This window comes from Ammospiza caudacuta, chromosome 4 (genome assembly GCF_027887145.1).
Source record: "Ammospiza caudacuta isolate bAmmCau1 chromosome 4, bAmmCau1.pri, whole genome shotgun sequence".
NCBI lineage: Eukaryota > Metazoa > Chordata > Aves > Passeriformes > Passerellidae > Ammospiza > Ammospiza caudacuta.
Genome location: NC_080596.1, coordinates 73,641,755 through 73,659,976, shown reverse-complemented (window position 1 = coordinate 73,659,976; position 18,222 = coordinate 73,641,755). Strand labels below are relative to the sequence as shown.

Below are 18,222 nucleotides of genomic sequence, written 5' to 3'. Positions count from 1 at the left end.
CTCCTCTGCCCTGCTCAGGTCAGACCCCACCTGCAGAGCTGCTCCAGCCCTGGGATCCCCAACATCAGAAGGAGCTGGAGCTGCTGGAGAGAGCCCAGAGGAGGCCATGGAGCTGCTCCACAGGCTGGAGCCAGAGCCAGTCTGGGAGAGCTGGGGGTGCTCACCTGGAGAAGAGAAGGCTCCAGGGAGAGCTCAGAGCCCCTTGCAGGGCCTAAAGGGGTGGAGAGGGACTGGGAACAAGAGCCAGCACATTTCTCATCAGGAAAAAGGGGAATGGTTTCACAATGACAGAGGGCAGGGTTAGATCGATATTAGGAAGAAATTCTTCCCTGTGAGGGTGGGGAGGCCCTGGCACAGGGTGCCCAGAGAAGCTGTGGCTGCCCCTGGATCCCTGGGAGAGTCCAAGGCCAGGCTGGGAACAACTTGATCCAGTGGAAGCTGTCCCTGACCATGGCAGGGAGGATTGGCACAAGATGAGCTTTAAGGTCCCTTCCCACCCAAACAATTCCATGACTCCGCGCCAAGGACAAGGCTCGCAGCACTCCCTCCCTCCCCTCCAGCTGCAGCTCCGCAGTGGGAGGAACGGCAGAACTCGATTTCCGAGCGCATTTGCTTCCCAAATCCCTCCTGTCCGGGCGGCTGCCGGCAGCGCTCCCCGCGGGCTCTTCCCAACGCCAGGACTGCCAGCTCCAGCGTGCCCGGGCGGATCCTTCCCACCCGAGCGGGGATTCCCACTGCGGGAACAAGGCTTCAGCAGGGAAAACATCCCGCGGGTCGGCCTTAGCTCCCGGGAATGCCGGGGGCAGCGCCGGGAGAGCGGGAGGCGCATCCCAGTGTCCCGCCTGTCACAGAGTGCAGGATGTCCATCCCAGTATCCCTGCTGTCACAGAGTGTGGGATGTGCATCCCATTGTCCCTGCTGTCACAGCACCCGGGATGCTCATCTCAGTGTCCCTGCTGTCACAGAGTGTGGCATTCTCATCCCAGTGTCCCCTGTTGTCACAGAGTGCGGGATGTGCATCTCAGTGTCCATCCTGTCACAGAGTGCGGGATGTGCATCCCAGTGTCCGTCCTGTCACAGAGTGCGGGATGTGCATCCCAGTGTCCCTGCTGCCACAGCACCCGGGACCACCGTGTCCCTCCACGCAGCCTGAGGAGGGAAGGAAGGGGACAAAGAGGATCAGCTTCCCTTGCACGCCTGGCACATCCTCGGAGCAGCGCGCGACGCTGGCTCTGGGGACATCCCAGCTCCAGGCTGATGTCATTTCCCCCACAAATGATGTCGTGTCCCTGCAAAGGGACAGGGGTGGGGACAGCTGGAGGGGTGCGGACAATGATGAGCAGAGTGGGACAGTGCCCACCCACACACCCCCCCTGGTGCCACCGCCTGACCCCTCTGGGTCACCCCTCCTGCCACCCTGTCCCCACTGCCACCAACTCCTGTCATCTGTCGTCCCTCCTGCCAGGCCTTGTCTCCATCTGCACTCGCTGCCACTCTGTCCTGTCCCCACTGCCACGTCATGTCTCCAAAGTCATCTCCTGTCTCCACAGCCTCCACCACACCATTCCCTTTCCCCAGTGCCACCCTGTCGCCAGTGTCATCTCCGCCACCCTGTCACTTTAAGGCCTCACTACACCATCCCCGTCTCCTCTGCCCAGTGTCACTGCAATGTCTCCTTACGCCCCCACAGTCACTCCCTGCCCCGTGTCCACCCTCCGTCACCTCTGTCTGTCCCATCCCCTCCCCGTGTCACCGTCCGCCACCTCCTTTCTCTGTCACCCCCGTCACTCGCGTCACGCCCCATCACCTCTATCACCTTCCCCTGTCCCATCATCCCTTTCCCGTCATTCCTCGCCACCTGCTTTCCTTGTCCCACCCTGTCCCCGTGTCACCCCTGTCCCCCCTCCCCTCGCGCTGTCCCCTCATGTCCCCTGGCCCCGCCCCGTCCCCCTCGGCGCATGCGCGGTGCGCGCGGCGAGGCCGTGCCCGGCTCCGGGCGGGGCGGGGCGGCTCCATCCGGGTCCTGCCCGGGCCGGGCGGTGCGGGCGGGCGAGCCCCGGCGGGACGGCGTGGTGGCGGCGGGTGAGTGCGGTGGGCGAGAGCCCCCTGGGGGGCCGGAGGACCTGAGCCCCCGGGATGAGGGGAGGGGACCCGCTCTGGGGACCCCTGTGTGGGGTGGGACCCCTCGCTGTGCCGTATTCTGTGGGGAAGGGAGCGCTCTGCATCCCCCCTGTGTGCCTGGGGTTCCTCCCTGTGCAGCGCTCTGTGGGGCAGGGTCCGTCCTGCAGCTGCGCTTTGGGCAGGACCCTCCCTGTGTGCCTTGTTCTGTAGGGGAGGGACCCTCTTGCAGCCCTTCTGTGCGGTGGGACCTCTCCCTGTGCCTTGATCTGTAGGGAAGGGTCCCTCCTCCATCCTGTCTTTGGGCTGTACCCTCTCCGTGCGCCTTATTCTGTAGGGACGGGTCTGCTCCATCCCCTCTCCCTGCGCCTTGTTCTGTGGGGCAGCGTCCCTCGTCCATCCGCTCTTTGGGCTGTACCCTCACTCTGTGCCTTGTGCTGTGGGACAGGGTCCCTCCTCCATCTGCTCTTTGGGCTATACCCTCTCTCTGTGCCTTGTTCTGTGGGGCAGGGTCTGTTTTCCAGCCCTGTGTGGGGCAGGACCCTCTCTCTGTGCCGTGCCCTATGGGACAGGGCTCCCCCTCCATCCTCCCCCGCTGTGGGGCAGCGGCACCCCCTCCACAGCAGCTCCCACGGGGGACAGGGTCCCGCTCTTTCTGTCCGTCTCTCTCTGCTCCACACTCCCCTCGGGGACAGGGACCTCCACAGGGCAATGGAGCAGCCCCCACGTCCCTGCAGACCCCAAAGGGGGCACTCTCAGGAGGTCTTGGGGCAGCACTATAGGGCTGCCATAAGGTCCCGCTTGTGGGGCAGAGGGGACAGCCCCGAGGCTGGAGCCATGGACTGGGGCTGCATCACCCCGGAGGGATGCTGGGGTGGCACAAAGGGGCAGGGGACATGTCCCCATCCTGCCTGGACCCCCTGATAATGGGGAGCTCCTGGGGGTCCCACCCCACGCTGGGCTCAGGGTCCCCAGGTCACCTCTGTTCCCAGTAGCCGCTGGCTTGGAATCAGACACGTCCCCTTGCTTTCCTGGGGCCGAGACAGGACGCTGCGGGTTTCTCCTGCTTTAAAAGAAAACCAAAAACATACAAACAAAAAAAAAAAAAAAAAAAGCCACCCAGAAATGGGAAAAGCTGCTTTTTCGGAGTTACACTGGGCTGCTGTTCCTGCCACGTCCGTGCCCTCCCTGCGGCCGCCGCTTTGGCCGGGGACCTGCGTGGGACCCTGGGGACTGGAAACGCACGGGTAAAAATGCACCTCCTGCGGTTTGGGGTTTTGGTTTTATTTTGTTTGTTCGGTTCAGCCCGGCTTTGTCTTCGCCGGGCTGCACGGAGGAGGGAGGGCACGCCGTGGGTCTCGGTCACCCCACGAGCGAGCTGGGTCGGATGTGCCAGCGTGTGTGTCTGGGGGTGCTTCCCCCTCCCTGCACACCTTTGGCAGGAGGCTTGGATGACATCTTGCTCTGGCACGCTCCTCGCCTTTGATCTCGAGTTTCCTGCCATGGATAACGTGTTCGGCAACACGCGAGCCCGGCTCCGCAGCTGCCGGGGAGGGCGATGCGGGTGCCTCCTCCTCCTCCTCCTCCTCCTCCTTCTCCTCCTCGTCCCGGTTTTCCCCAGCTGGCTCCTGCCTGCAGCTCCCGGCTTTCCTTTGTTTCGGGTGCCGCCAGGACGGGCTCTCGCAGCCCAAGGATGCTCTGAACGGAGCAAAGCCAGGCACAAAAAGACACCTCTCCCCCATCCCTTTGTTTCCAAGCGTTTGCGGGCTCAGCTGGTTTTTACACGGCGGCTATTCATGTGCCCGGGCAGATAAACCCGACTACTCGATGTCTCTCTCTCTCTTTTTTTTTTTTTTTCCTCCTATTCTGAGTTATTTTGGGTGCTTTAGTTTGCAGGGAGCACATCCTGGCTGCAGGCTGTGCTGGAGGGATGCAGCAGCTTTCTGGGAACGGGGTGAATTTGCCAGAAGCATAACTGGAACATCTCGTGGTTGTCCTCTGGTGTCCTCCTTGCATCTCCTCGGGTGAGCAGAGCCGTAAGCTCTCAGCACCACGCTGCAATCTGGCATCACCGGCCCTTCTGGGAGAACTCTGATCCTGGTTTTCAACACCCACTGCCAGCAGCAGCTTTGGGGACAGAGGAGGGTGAACAAAACCCAGGCCCGTGCTCAGCAGAGATGGCTGAAATCAACCTTTTTTTAAAAAAAAATCCTTGACTTGACATTAGCAAAATATATGTTCTAATACTATTATCATCATCATTATTTTTTAGATTCCTACTGCTGTTTCATTTCCCTCAGGTGTTGGGTTTAACAATGAAACCATCATCTGAATTAATTTGAATGCTGTTTTTTTTTTTTTTACACAACAGATGTACACAAAGCACCTTAAGCGTGTCAAACAGCCCCTGAGTAAATCATGTTGTTTGCTCTATTACTTTATTCATGCAGGTTCGATGCTCCAGCTGATGCATCTGGAGTGCTGTGCCATCTGGAGCAAAAATTAAATACAAATTTGGCCCCTGGCCTGGAAAAAATAACAACCCCGTGCCCCACTAATAATGAGCAGTGGAAGGATAGAGCCCCTGACAGAAGAACTGCTTGGGGGCAATGTGGAAGGAACCCAAAATGCACTAATTGAGGTATTTAAAACCTATTAAAAAAGGGGAAATAAATGCTTCCAGCCCTTTGTGGCAGAAGCAGACAGGAGCAGCAGTGTGATCCCGTCACCAGGGCACAGGGCTGTGCTGGCAGATGGTGGTCCTGATCCTGGGCGGGTGGTGGAGCTGCTGGAGGTGTGTGGGGTGGTGATTTCCCACATCTCCCAGCCTTGCTGCTGGAGGAGATCCCCTCCACAGCCTCCCACAGCCTCTGTTCCACCACTGCTCAGCTCTGGTTGGCTGATTTTGTCCCCATTCACCAAGGCTGGGACACTGCAGGTGTGCTGCTTGTGTTGCTGCCATTGCTGTTTGGCCAAAGGCCGTGTCAGATTTGGGGAGAACAAGATGTGGAGTTGGGTCAGCTCTGCTGGAACTTCCTGCCTGTGCATCCCAGGCCTCCAGATGTGGTTGGAGATAACTCTGGTGGACCAGCCATGAAGGACACCTTTGGGGTCAGTGTGCTCTGAATGTTGTGGGATCTGTTGGACCTTCAGATGAGGAATACTGTGTGCCACATTGGAAATAATGTGATGGCTGCTGGTTGTTGCCACTGTTCTTGGCTAGAGAGTGGTCCTGGCCCTGTCCTGGGGAGAGGCAGGTGATGAGGAGGAGGAGAAGGAGGATTCCATGGTAAGGAAGCAGCAGAGCTGCTCAGGATTGTGGATCTGAACCAAGCCTGGAGGTTGTAGCCAAGAAGAGCCAACTTCCAGCTGCTTCCTGGACTAGATGATGTGTGGGATTACAGGAGGACTCCTGGCTTTGCAAGCAGGGCTTTTGTGCTTCTGGAGCATCTCTTTGGGTCACCCCTGCCAGTGACCTGCTGTCACCTCCACTGGGGCTGTGTGGCAGATGATGTGTTGTGAGTGATTCCCTCACAGCCATCAAACGACACCTGGATGTGGAAAAGGTGGGGAGAGGCACAGCTTGTGCTCGTTTCGTGTTCCCACCACCTGCACCTGGAACCTTCTGCCTTGGGATGACAGGGCTGAGCCGTGATCCTCCCCCACCTCGCCAGGCTCCTGCTGCACAGTAAACCCAAACAAGCCTGTCCTTGGGGCCGTGGCGGGAGGTGCAGATCCTTCTGCTGGTCCTCAGCCACTTTGGACCAATTTGGATCGTTGGTGTGGAATCCTGGAGGGTGTTTTGGGGGGTTGAAGCTCCCCCGGTCTCAGCAGCGGTTGGTGTGCCCGAGCTGGGTTTGTTTGTTTTTGTTCCCGCAATCATTCCCCTTAAAGCTGAGTGTTGTTGACACAAGATAAGATCGGCCGTCACAGCCATTCCCTCTGCTGGCACTGTTGGCCTGGAACCGTTCAGACTCGGGTTGGGAGTGGCCGTCCTGGTGTTCCCGTGTCCCCACCCCGAGCCGTTGACAGGGCTCTAAAGCGGCATCAGTGATGATGTGTGATAGGAGAGAGCCCAGTCATCGCCTGAGCCCGGCTTAACTGTGAGTGAGCCCAGAGTGAGCCCAGTCATCGCCTGAGCCCGGCTTAACTGCGAGAGAGCCCAGAGTGAGCCCCGTCATTGCCTGAGCCCGGCTTAACTGCGAGAAAGCCCAGAGTGAGCCCAGTCATTGCCTGAGCCCGGCTTAACTGTGAGTGAGCCCAGAGAGAGCCCCGTCATTGCCTGAGCCCGCCGGGTGCTGTTCACTGCATTGAGGAATGCCAGGGATCCCATGGAAAACGAGGAATGCCAGGGATCCCATGGAAAACAAGGAATGCCAGCAATCCCATGGAAAACACGCCTCAGGAGAGGATCCAAACCCACGTGGTTTTGCTGCAGCTGTGGGCAGTGGTGATTTGCTTCCTGACCTGAGGGATGGAAAAGCCCTGGCATTGACAGTGGGCTGGAGCAGGGCCTGTTCCACCATCCTGGGATGCAGTTGTGCCTGCTGGAGATGGAGCTGTGTCATTTTTGGATGCTCAGTAACACAAGGAATGTGTCATTTTTCTACTTGTCTGGCATGTTTAAATTCCATCAAAGAACAAAAACTAATTCTAAAGGGTTCCTAAAGCCACATGTGGAGGTGTCCTGCTCAGGAATGGTGTCAGTGCTGAAGGGATGGTGAGAGGAGACAAGCCTGGCCCTAATGCCAATGAGTGGATGGACAGCAGGAGCTCATGGACCAAATCAGCTGGAAGCAGCTGGCTCAGTGTTGCTGAAGGCTGTGAGGTCTCACATTGCTCCAATGCTGGAACTGCAGCTGGATCAGGCTGTGGAAAAAGCACAGACATTGAGAAACAGGAGGAGCAGCAAGGGCAGGGTAGTGGGAAGCCTAGGCAGGGATATCCTGCTTTTTCTCCTTCATCTTCAGGACTGTGAGTGTGAGGAGCAAGAAGGAATGACTTCTTCAGCCTTATTTTGCTTTAGTTTTGTTTTTGGGTGGGTTTGCAGGACACCACACTGCTGAAGAACTTGGGTTCTCCTGGCTCCAAGGGGGAAAAGGATCTTTGCGTGGGATAATCCTGGAGGCCCATCCCAGTGTTTGAGGGACAGCATGTCCTTCAGTGTGCTGTCTCCAAGGAGGAAGGGGATGGAGATCCATGTGGCAGCACAGGCACAAGGATTATTGATGTGTTGGAAACCATGAAAGCCCCTGAGAATGCTCACAGAGGAATTGGGACTTCTCCAAAAACCCAACTGAAGTGCACCTGCACATGGTCACCCACAGGAGAAGGATCTGGAAGCCACTGTGCTTCAGGAGAGCTGTGACACAGTGGTTGCCAGCAGAGAGTCATGTGTAATGACAAACAAATGGATTGCTGCAATGGATGGGGGTAACTTTCCATGATTTCCCAGCAGCCCTGGCTAACTGGGAGGTCCCAGTGACTGGAAGTGAGCAGATGTGACACAGCTACAGGAAGGACAGGAAGGAGGATTTGGGGAACTACAGGGCTGTCAGTCAGGTGACAGGAGCAGATCACCCTGAGCGCCTTCACGCGGCACCAGCAGGGCAGTCAGAGGATCTGGAGCAGCCAGTGTGAGTTTGTGACATGCAGGTCCTGCCTGACCAACCTGATCTCCTTGTGTGACAAGGTGACCTGTTTTGGCAGGTGAAGGAGGGGCCCTGGGTGTGTCTCTGGACTTTGGCAAGGCCTTTGACACCACGTTTTCGTGGCAGGGGCTGAAGTCACCGTCCCTGGAGGGATTTAAAAGCCGTGAGGATGTGGCACTTGGGTGCATGGGTTAGTGAAGGCCTTGGCAGTGCTGGCTTAGCCTTAGAAGGTTTTCCAACCTAAACGATTCCATGATTCTGTGATTTTATTATCCCCTCAGAGGATTAATCCCACCACTAATGCAGCTTTTCACTCACAAAGCGCTTTAGAGGAAGTTGTGCCAGGAGAGTGCTTGGAGAGAGAAACTGAAAGTGCTGAGCAGGAGGGAGCTGCCCTCCTGGTTCCTGCCTCTCGCAGCCTGTGCAGCAGGAGTGAATTTCCCAGCTTCTTGGTGTATGGGAGTATTTTGGGGAGAACACCAGAGCTCCGTGACCATGCAGCTTCCCAGGCATTAAACCAGGGCATTTCAGCTCACCCGTTGGTCCTTGAAATCCAGGAGGAGCAGCCCGGCAGGTAAGAAAGTGCGTGAAGCCAAGTTAGAACTGAGCTGAAGGGATCAGAGTCTCCCACCCGACAGCTTCAACTACAACAAATCCACCCGCGTGGATCGTGCCTGCCGCTGACCGGGGCTCTCGGATTGTAGGGATCGAGTTCAACTTCTCTCCTCCCAGAGCTTTGTCCCGAGCAGGCAAAAAGTCCCTCGGTGCTTTAGCGACTCCCATTTTCCTATTGTTCCCTGTAAAAACCCGTCGCCAGCCTGGGCTGGGCTTCCCCCGAGGCAATTTCCTGGCTCTGCTCAAACCAAGCTGCGGGGTTGGGGTTTTTCTTTCGCTTTTTAGTTGAGAAGTGTTGGATTAGACCCCTTAGACCCGGTGTTTTCTCCCTTGGCGTGTGAGATAAAAAATAAGGCTTTTGGTGGTGGTGGTGGCCATCTGAAGTGGGATGGGATTGTGTGATATTGAGGGCTGAATAAATTGGGATGAGCTGGCTGGAGCCTGTCTGGTGGTGCTGTTGTGGGTTGGGTGTCTGTCACCTGAGCCCTGCACCCCAGTCTTGCTTGGCATTCACACCAACAGACTCTCACCATGTTTCTGAGCGTTGTTTGGGAGTAAAGGCAGGAAAAATGGATCATTTTCTCAACTGGGGCTTTGCCTGAGGGATGCTGAGCTGTCGTGTGCTTCTGACCATTCTTGGAGCTTCCTCCTTGTGTCCTCCTGTTCCTGAAGCATCTTCCCCATGCAGCTGCCAGTGATGCAGCAGGAGGAGCAGGTCAGGGAGGTGATGGGAAAGGCCTGGGATGAGGGATGGAGCTGCAGACAAGCCTGACATCAGGTGGTTTATTCCAGCCTTTGATGCTAAAGCTGGGAGTGGGAGTCTTGCAGGGAGTTGGGACTGCAGTGGGGATGGTGGGTATTGGTGCCTAAAAACTAAAAATTATATGGTCCTGTAGAAAAATGTGCTGGAGAAGAGGGATTCTGCTGCCATCCTTTCAGGCACCTCCAAAAGGAGGGGTTTTAAGAGAAGCTGATGAAATTGTAGTCTTGTTTATACTGAGGTTGGAACTTGAGTCCCTTTAGTTTCTTCTTTGGATGGAATTTAAAATAAATGCTGACAAAAGTTTCGTTTCTTTCTTAGAAAACTTCTGTTTTCTAACAAAAGTTGGTTTTCCTCTCTAAAGGATCCCCTGAGTCCTTTCTGTTTCCTTTAGGTTTGATTTATCTCCGCTATTGATGTTCTGAGCTGGCACATCCAACTTAGTAGCAAACTGCTTGATATCAAACCCCAGATTGCACATTGCCTGCTTCATCTTCTAAGTCAAATAATTTATTCTTCAATATTATGAATCACTCATTGTGAGGGTAGCAGCAGATCCCAGTCTGTTCCCATGAGGGTGCCATGTTTTATTTTCTTTATTAAATCCTGGTCCTGACCACAGAGCTCTGTGGATGAAGGCTGCTGTGTAGCTGGGCACAACTTGTTTTGTTGCTCAGATATTTTTTTCTTATTCTTAAAATGATGTTTTCCAAGGCCAATGCAGAGCAAGTCAGGTGGTTGGGATGGATTTTTTTTTTTTTTTTTTTAGCTGAAGCATCCATTCCCATAAGAGTTGGAGCCCGAAGATGATTTGTGAAGCCATGGCAGGTTTCTTGCCCAGGATGGGATCCTTCTGTGGATGGACTGATCTGGCTTGCCTTGGATACCCACATCATTCCAGACACTGTGATGGAAATCCCCCTTTTCCACCCCAAAACCAGCCCAGATGCAGATTTCTCTGTGAGCGCTCGCTGTGTGGCAGCCATCTCTGCGGGCTGCTCCGTGCTTTTGTTTACATCTGGTAGAAAACTTCTTAAATTTCCTGGCAAGGGAGTAATTCTAATCCCTTTCAATGAGATCAAGGGATTAGTGTCTCAGATGCTTATAAAATTGTGAGGATTAGCCAAGCCTCCCCCCCATTCTTTCTATGCCACGTAACGTCATCGCCGTGTTTTAAAAGGGGATCTCTGTGCTGTTACCAAGAGCTGAAGCAATTTCTGGGAGCCTCTGCAAATTTAAAAACCATGTCTTCATCCTCTCCCTTGCTCCCTCTGGATTTTTGTGCAATTTTTAGGGTGTTTTTCTCTTTTCTTCCAGCATCCCTGGTACCAAAGCACGGTAGCTGTTCAAGCTGACACGTTGGGTTTGCGTGGCTTGGCTGCGTTGCGGCGCCCGTGCAGGTAAGTAGGGAGCTGAGCCCAAAGTTTTCCTTCACAGACACTTGCAAATTCCCATCTGGAGAGCATCAGATCCGTGTTATTTCACGAGTTTGCCCCTCATTTCAAAGGATTTGGGTTTTTGTGGTCCATCCCCAGAGGGGAACGGTGCTTCTGGGATGCTCTCACCCCAACTGTTGGGAGCAGGATGAAACTCCACACACCCACATTCCTGCATCCTTTTAATTACAACCTGCACTTTCATTAGGACTTGCTGCCTAACCAGGGAGCTGACAGGGAGGAGGGTTGAGGAGGGTTTAGTTCAAACCCTGTTGCCTCTCCCCTCAGGGCACTTTTTAAATGCCTTTTCTCCCGGGTCGATGGCTGCGTGGTCGCTTGACCTGTGCGAGCAAAGCGATCCCGAACTGCGGAGTGGTAGGAGCTCAGAGCCAGGAATTCCTGGCCCCGACCCAGTAGAGTTTCAGAGGCAAGCTTTTAAATATATACAAAGACAAGCTCATAATTTCCACTCTACTAATGAGGCCACGGCGTTTTCATTGAAATGTGCCAATAGGCGCCGTGGTGGTATTTTAGCAGCCTTGTACTGTGAATCCAAATGTGATTTAACATGGCAGCCCCCGCAGAGCCGAGGAAAAGCGGCTTCTCCCGCTGAATTTCAATGATGCTGCTCGGCAGCACCTCCCAAAAATCCCCTCCGTGCTGGGACCTCTCCTTGTGTTTCATCCCGACAAAGCTTTTCACTTCGCTGAAGGTGAGAATGGGTTGAAAGGGGATATTTAGGAGGGGAAAGTCTTAATTTAAAGCCCGGGTGTAACAGATGTGTGGCTGGCTGGTGCGAGGCGGCAATTTAATAACTGAGCTGGCCAGAAATATCATTAAATTGTAGTAAAAAAAATGGAACGTGAGGGCTCCAGACATCGTGTTCTCTCTTGACCTTTAAAAAGCCACTTGAAGCTGCCAGCCTGCTCGTTGCTAAGCCACCTCCTTAGTGCCACTCATATATTTTCCCTTCTAGTAGGCGATTCAGCGCCCGGGAATTCAATTCGTGGAGATCCGACAGTAAACTGTTACACGAAATTCCCACTGGTGGTTTTAACTTTGTAGCCTTGAAGCATTCAGAAAATATTTAACAGGTTTTGTTTCAGTCAGTTGCAAGAAAAATATAAATTTCAAATAACTCACAAAAGGTGTTTGCTTTTGTTTATTTTTAGAAAACAAATTGTGCATCGACAGCACAGCTGTAAATGGGGGTTTTGCTTATTTAGGGCTCAGTTTATGAGGAACCCCTGTAAGAAGCAGCATCCCTGGGCAAAGGAAGGGTGTGGGCAGGTGGTGTTGAAAATTTACACCTGGTTGTCCATCCCCTCAGTGCCACTCATAGATTTTCCCTTCTAGTAGGTGATTCAGAACCCAGGAATTCATGGAGATCTGACAGTAAACTGTTACACGAAATTCCCACTGGTGGTTTTAACTTTGTAGCCTTGAAGCATTCAGAAAATATTTAGCAGGTTTTGTTCAGTCAGTTGCAAGAAAAATGTAAATTATAAGTAATTCACAGAAGGTGTTTGGTTTGCTTTGCTTTTTTTTTTTTAAACAAGTTGTGCATCAGCAGCACAGCTGTAAATTGGGGTTTTGCTTATTTAGGGCTCAGTTTTTGAGGAATCCCTGGACAAAGGAGGGGTGTGGGCAGGTGGTGCTGAAAATTTACACCTGGTTGTCCATCACCTCCTGGTTGCAGACTCCTGGGATATGGGTACACCTGGATTTTAGAATCACAGACTCATGGAATGGTTTAGGTTGGAGTGGCCCTTCAAGGCCATCTCATTCCACCACCCTGCCATGAGCAGGAACACCTTCCACTAGACCAGGTTGCTCCAACGTGGCCTTGAACATTTCCAGGATTAGGGAATCCACAACTTCTCAAACAACCTGTGCCAGTGCTTCACTAAGGAACCTTCATTTTCTGCACCCCACTAAGGTCAGGCCACAATTCCAGGAGAATATGGAAAAAGGATGAGACCCCATGGCATCACCTTTGGTGCTGACACTGACAGAGGAGGAGATGCATTTGTTGGTTGGTGAATGTTTCTCTCCAAGCACCTCAATTGGTTGTGCAAGTCTGGCTGTGGAAAAGTTCCATTTTCCATTCCCAACTAAATTTTGAGGGGTTTTCCATCCTTGCAGTCACCTTTCTTGTGCCAGTCCCATAGAGGTGAAGCAGCTTGGGTCCTGTTTCCATGTGACTCCCAGGAGGTTTTTTGCTGGACTCTGTAAAGTGTTGCAAAACCATTCCAGTCTCTGTTAGCAAGGGAGAAGGAATGATAAATAATGCTCCCCTAAATCCCAGTACTTGTGTCAAAACCAGGAAAGGGTGGACTGTCTGTGCAGCTCATTTTTTGGAAGTATTAGGAAAAATTGGAAACAGCAGTGACGTGGCATTGGTGTGAATTCCCAGCAGGCTGGGGTTTGGGATTGTCTGGGTTTCCCTGGAGCCTTTTTCAGGCTGCCAGGATTGTAAAATCCAAACCTGGTTGGATCAAAGGGGGCCTGGGGGAATGGCTGCTCTGTGGGAGTTGTTTAGGGACTTTTTCCCACTATCTAGTCACCAGCTTTTTCACTCTTCTCTATCCAGCTACCTCTTCTTAATTTTTACCTCAAATATCAATGGTGCAATTAAAAGGGTCCGCAGAGTGCATTCCTGAGGAGTGAAACCCAGGACCCAGGAGCAGACAGCAGCAGCATAAAGAGGAATTCTTCCCTCTCTGGCCTCATGCTGCTTTTCCACCACAAGGCTTTACAGCCATCTGGATCCCCTTGCAGATTATGCCCCTCCCCACAAAAATCCATAACCTAGCAACCTTATTTAGTGTCAGCTAGATCCTTCTGCCTTCCTGTTCCCAAACTGTGCTTGGCTCCTCCAGCTGCCTTTGTAGGATGGCTGCTGGCAGCTGTGATCCCATCACTGGCTCAGGGTGCTCATCTCCAGCAGGGTTTTGTAGGATTATTGATCCCTGTGTGCTGCACTGATCATTATTTTTTTTTTCCTTCATTAAGGGAGCTTAGGAAATGGGGGGGAAAGGGTTTTAGGAAGTTGTTTAATCCATCTGCTTCTCAGTATTACAGTGGAGAGGGCAAGTTGCTCTTTGGCTCCATGGAAAGTGATTGGTTTTGGTTCAGCCTGAAGATGCCTTGATCAAAGTGGGATTTTTTTTTTTTTTTCTTCTAGTTGTGATATTTTGGGAGTCCCCATTGCTTCCCACAGCTCTGTGTCATCACCCAGGAATTTTCAAATTCTCTGGAGTGTTTCACACCAATTTCTGTGCTCTGACCCTTCAGCTGTGTAGACTGAGTGCTTCTCATGGAGTTTCCAATTTGTGCTCCCCAAGGAACCTGTTTATTGAGGAACACTGTGAATGAGGAAAACCTACCACAAATGAAGTGGGAGATTATTCCCACTTGCCTGTGCTCTCATTGCTCTTTTTGGGCTAAAATACACCCAAATTTAATAATGTGTGTCCTGCCACCAACAGCCCATAAATGGAGATGATGGCTCCTGCCTCCTCTTTTCACCTCAGGAGTACAGAGAGGGCTGGGGGCAGGAGGAGGCAGCAGCACATCCTTTCCCACCACACTTTGGGGAGGAAGAGTGAGCTCACCAGGTCGTGACGTTGTTGGAACTGCATGCCAGGAAAAGGGGGGAAAAGTAATTACAAATCCCCAAGGCCAAAGGGGAAAAATTCCTCAAGTGTTATTTCATCTCTGAGCAGTGAATGGAGCTGTCCTTGGGCAGCTTGTGTGAGTTTTTCAGAGAGGCTCTGCCAGCTCTGCTTCAAACCCTCCTAGGAAGTGATTCCCAACTCTCTCATTCCTGATGGGAGCTCAGGCAGGGCTCTCCAAACTCTCCTTCCTCCTCCTCCAGACTGTATTAAATTGTGCTATTGATTTTATTTTTTTTTTCTATTTATTTTTGCCTGTTTTCCTGGAACTTGCAAAATCAGCCCTGAGCAAACCTCTGGTTTGCTTTTCCAACGGCGCCGGGAGAAAAAACTTGACTTTCCAGAGGGTGATGGGAGCTGCAGCTGACCCATTTCTGCACGTTTCTCTGCCAGTGGCAGCAAAAACATTTTCCCACTTAAAGGTTCTCTTCAGTTTTAAAGTTCTGGGATTAATTGTTTCTTCAACTGCCTGGAATCAGAAGGGCTTGCTGGAAATTGCAGCAGCACAGTCGTGCTGCCGGATGTTGCTCTCTTTAGACTTTCCTAGTTTTTTTCCAATTGCTTTGTGGTGTTGTCACGTCACTTTCTGTGTCCCCTGCCCTGAGGCACTGGAGAGGGTTAAGGTTTTGTGTTTGGTGTCAGCCAGCTGGGGAACAGAGCCAGGAAATTTCCTGATTCCAGTCCAAAATAAGTATTGGATCCACTCTCAGGGAGGAGGGATCAAAGGTCCAAAGCCGTTTGTGCTTGGAGGTCAGTTTGGTTCCTTGGATGTCCAGGCACACACCAAAAACCCACCAGCACCCTGAGCCTACAGACAGCCAAAATGGGTTAAACAAATGTGGTTTTGTACTGTTTGACATCCAGAAGTTCTTTTTGTTGCTGTAATGGTGCTACATCACCCCCGCCAAGCTTTGCTGGATCCTGGTACAGCTCTGCTTGTGGTGTGAGGGACCTGTTGGGATGTTCCCTTTTCCCTGATCAATAACCCCGCCAAGCCTTGCACCATCCCTCACGCTCCTCCATTCCCTGCCAGGTTTGTGGAGTGAAGGATCTGGGCCAGGTTGGCTGCTCAGAGCTGGCACTGGATGTGGCATCCCCATGGCAGCGTCGCAGCTCTTTGAAATTGCATCATGCCAAGAGGTTTTGTTCTCCCCCCATGCTCAGTTCTGCTGTTCCTTGGTTTTGGACAGCAAAGGCCATCACTCCTGGCTGGAGCAGCACTGAGATTTCCCCTGCTCCATGAAGCAGCCGTGTGGTGATGGTGAAGCATCTCTGGGGTGATGGCAGAGCTGGTTTGGGGCTGGCTCTGCAGCTGCCTGTGATTTTCCCATCGCCACACTGCAGATCCTGGCTCTGGACCAGCTCCAGAGACAGAGCTGAAGGAAATTCCTTCCAGCTGCTTGAGGTCAGGCCTTTGCTTTGCTTTTGGGGTCCACGAGGGGGATTTTTTCCCTGCAAGTTAAACGAGGGCGTCTCTGGCTTCTGCTTAACACCTGGAAGAATCTTTTTCTTTTAAATATTATCCCGTTAGTCATAGCCATTAAATAACCTTCCTCTTGTAGAATCATTCCATGGAAGAATACCCTGCTTTGCACCACAACTTGGGCTGTTTCACAAAGGTCTTGTCAGCTGCTCCCAGTTTAACTTTCAACCAGTTAATAAGGCTTTTGGTTAAACCTGTCTGAAACACGTTGCGAAACGCCTTTGAAACTCGAGACGCCGTTCACGCCCGCTTGAAACCTTTCCCATCGATAAAATATTCCAGCTTGGAGTTTGGCCACGGCTTAGCGTTCGCTTTTCCCTGAGATTCGTGATTTCAGGCCTGCCTGTGGCCGGCTCTGAGGGGTGTTTAAAGCTCCTGGAGTTGGGTTGGCTTTGCCAGCCTGGCCAGTGGGATGCCCGGACCACCAGCTCCATCCAGTTAATGGCTGAGGAGATTCAGGCTGAGTTTGCTTTGAACCGCTGTGGAGAAAGTTGTTTGTCTTGAAAACATAAAGTAAATCCCTCTAAAAACAGGAGTTTATTTACAACAGCAGAGGCCGAAGCCAGTGCTCCACCCAGCATGTGGGCTGTATTTAGGTGTGAGGATGCACAGCACATGCATGGCCTCTTTATGCACTGATGTTATAAATAAATAATAATAAATTTTCTTGAAAAAGGACAAGCAGCTCCTTTTAATAAGTAAAACCCCAAGAAGGAGCCCACAGTTCCAATCCCTGTGGCAAAGCAGCAGGGAAGCAGAAATCTGCAGCTTTCAGCCCATGGCATTGCTTAAAGTGGCACCCCCTGGCTTCAGGGAGCACAGCTCTGCCTCACTTCCCTCCTCCTCCCTGCCTCAGTTTCTCTACCTGTGAGCAAACAATTGCGTGCTTTATTAATCCCTGTGAGATCTCTGAGGAACATTCTGAGTACGAGGCTGGCCCCACGTATTCAGGGCTTGCTGTGGCTGTGATGGGGATTAATTTGGGACGTGGCTTGGTGAGGTTTACCTTTCACAGCCCAGCTGTAATCAAAGCCGTGCCACGCTGGAGCTCGCTGACCTGTGACACTCCCTTCCCTGGCTGCTCGATGGGCCATTAACCAGCACTTCGGCTTTTAATTAAAGCTGGGGTTTGTCCTCCTTGGAGAAATGGGGATGTGCTTGGCCCCACGTTGCTGAGTCATTGGAGGGTGTAAGGAAGGAGCTCAGGTAGTTCTGCCATTTGTGCCTCTCTGGATCCCAGGACAAGGAGCCATTGTTCTTTGCTATTTTTCACAGAATCATGGAATTGCAGAATCATGGAGTGATTTGGGTTGGAAGGGACCTTAAAGCTCATCTCATTCCACCCCCTGCCATGAGCAGGGACACCTTCCAGTATCCCGGGTTGCTCCAAACCCCATCCACGCTGATCTTGAACGCTTCCAGTGATCCAGGGGCAGCCACAGCTTCTCTGGACTACCTTTTCTATGTGCAGCCTGTGTCCCCCATCCCAGGAATTTCAGGGACCTACTGGTGGCCAAAAAATGCCCCACAAGCATCATCTCCCTGCTCTGAGATGCCTTGACCATCCAGAGAGCAACAGGGAGGCTTTTGTTCTGCACCAGAAACTTTTCATCCTTCTTTATGGCTCCTTTTTTATTTCTTTTGGCTGCGCCCTTGCAAATCTGAAGCAGCTTAAAATACAGTTCCCTCCCCCCTACTCCCCTTAAAAAAAAAAAAAAAAAAAAAAAAAAAAAAAAAAAAAAAAACAAAAACCCCAAAGCTTGGCTGCTTGGAATCATCAGATTTCACTGGAGTCTTTTAAAGTTAACAGTTTCCTGGATCCTGGGCAGACTAACTGATTCTTCCCCTTTAACCTCCGTGTTTTTTGCTGTAACATTTCTCAGCTGTTGCAGCAGGAGGGAGGGAGGACCAGGGCAGCTCCAATGTGGAGAAGGTTATTTCACACAGGGGTTGGATGAATCTGGTGTGGGATTCCCTGGATTTGCACCACAGGGGACAGAAGGGTTGTCCCCAGGAGGCTGAGCCCCCAGGACATGGCTGGCAGGTAGGTCATGGCTGCATTTGTGACATTCTTTTGGGGCAAAATATTAGAAAAGTATTAGGGAAGTGGTTCCATTGGAGAGGAAAGTGGGGTGCTGGGGGTTGGTCTGAGCTCTGTTTATTTGCTGGGGTCTGTGATGGTTCCTAGCTGTGCTCATGGACATGGGGACTGCTGCAAGAGCAGCACAGCTCAGGTGAACATGAGGAATTTTTCTGGCTTGATGGGATTTGCTGCCCCAAATGCAGCCTTGTATGTTCCACACTCACAGAATCTCTTAGTGGGATTGCTGAGAGGAGCATCACAAGTTAAAAGAGTTGGAAAGGGAAGAAAAGCAACAGTCCAGTGCTGGTTGGTTTTGTTGCCAAGAGTTGCAAGAGTTGTTTCTCCTTCCTTGCAAAAATTCACCTGGAGCTTTCCCAGACTGAGGACGTTTCTCTGGGG

The 18,222-nt window shown here is 52.3% G+C and overlaps 1 protein-coding gene across 2 annotated transcripts in view; it reads left to right on the top strand.

Moving 5' to 3' along the window:
- Positions 1–2,038: 2,038 nt before the first annotated feature.
- The window catches only part of RNF24 (ring finger protein 24), a 29,050-nt gene continuing 12,866 nt past the window's right edge, over positions 2,039–18,222 (top strand). Inside the window, exons 1-2 of one of the 2 annotated variants that reach the window (XM_058803848.1) lie at positions 2,039–2,082; positions 10,462–10,544. The gene's annotated coding sequence lies outside the window, so the exon portion shown is untranslated. Of the gene's footprint in view, positions 2,083–8,197; positions 8,344–10,461; positions 10,545–18,222 lie in introns of those variants that run through there. The other variant, XM_058803847.1, reaches the window with a different exon arrangement.